The sequence below is a fragment of the Sturnira hondurensis genome, unplaced genomic scaffold (genome assembly GCF_014824575.4).
Source record: "Sturnira hondurensis isolate 20B ecotype Veracruz unplaced genomic scaffold, ASM1482457v3 Scaffold0014302, whole genome shotgun sequence".
In the NCBI taxonomy this organism is placed as follows: Eukaryota; Metazoa; Chordata; class Mammalia; order Chiroptera; family Phyllostomidae; genus Sturnira; species Sturnira hondurensis.
In genome coordinates, this window is record NW_028086933.1 from 7,031,381 (window position 1) to 7,032,888 (window position 1,508).

Below are 1,508 nucleotides of genomic sequence, written 5' to 3' on the forward strand. Positions count from 1 at the left end.
ACACAATAAGACACAAGACAAGTCCCTTCCACACTGATTCATTTAGGAAGAAACTTAGAATGAGTATTTGGTGCGACTTCCGTGTGTGTCTGGGTGGGGCGTGGGGCGGCGGCTCATCGGTGGCATTTAGTAAGGCCCCCGCAGTGTGAGTCCACATTCTGAGAGGCAGAGCACAGTACCTTGCAGGACCCTGTCTCAGGAGCATAGCCTTCCAGAACCCAGTTGTGACACCATTTTAGGGACTCAAAACTGTTTAAACCTGGGCCCCTTTTTATTTAAAATCATTAAATAAATCTTGAGTCTTGACTCACTCTGGCTTGAACAAGATTCCATGTTAACCGTTAGTTAATAGAATGAATTTTAGTCATGTAAATTGAAAATGGCCAACATCTCAAAATGCATCTTTACTCTACTTGGCAGCTAGATTTTAACTGTAACTTGATGAAAACGTTGACCAGGAAATGACCTAGGAAGTCTGAATTCAAGTCTTGGTGTCCTCTGCCAGCCTCAGTTTTCTGATCTATGTAATGGGATAGCCATTCTGAGTTCAGATAGCATTTGAAGAAAACAGGACTTACACAAAATGCATTCACAGGAAGGTAAAGTTGAAGCTGCATGTACCCTTTTTTCCTTTTAATACATTTTAGAGGCTGTGTGTTCACATGTTTCTAATACAGTTGAAATGGTTGGCTTAGAAAGTTTTCATGTTTATGAGAGAGTCTAAATCTGTTTTAACATATAGGCTATTTAAAAAAAAATTTTTTTAATTGGACATGCAATTGTGTTTAGTCACTAACGTCTAATTCGTGCCCAAACTTTGAAACATTCTGTTGAGACGTAAAGGAAGAAATACCGTATGATCTCACTTTTAAGTGGAGCCTAATCAACAAAACAAGCAAGTGAGCAAAATATAGCCAGAGACATGGAAATTAAGAACAGTGTGACAGTAACCAGAGGGGAGGTGGGATGGGAGAATGGGGGGAGAGGGGGATGGGTTTTCAGGAACAACTATAAAGGACATATGGGTGAAGCCAAGGTGGGAGAATGGAATCGGGGGAGGGAGGTGGGGATGGCTGGGGTCGGGGGAGAGGCGGGAGGACAAGGCAGACATCGGTACTTGAACAACAATAAAAATACATGGAAAAAAGAAGAAATCAGTGCATGGTCAGTTACGGTTTGTGTCTGATGTTCACGTAGACATGAGAAGTTGGATTTTTGTCCATTAAATCTTTCTGTTCTCTTACATATATCACCCTATACCCTGCTAATGACTGCAGCTTTCAAGATGACTAATTATTTGAAAAAGAGATCTTAGTAATTGATTTTTAAATTTCTCATTTCAAAATCAAAGTCTGACCCAGCCCAGAAGTGAGACAAGTGAAAGAATTTACAGTGGAAGTGATGAATAGCAATTCTAAACATTCTCCATGTGTCAAGAAGGCAGAGAGAAGCACAAGCATATAAAAGAAATGGAAAATACAAAACAGACCAAATTGAACTTCTATAGA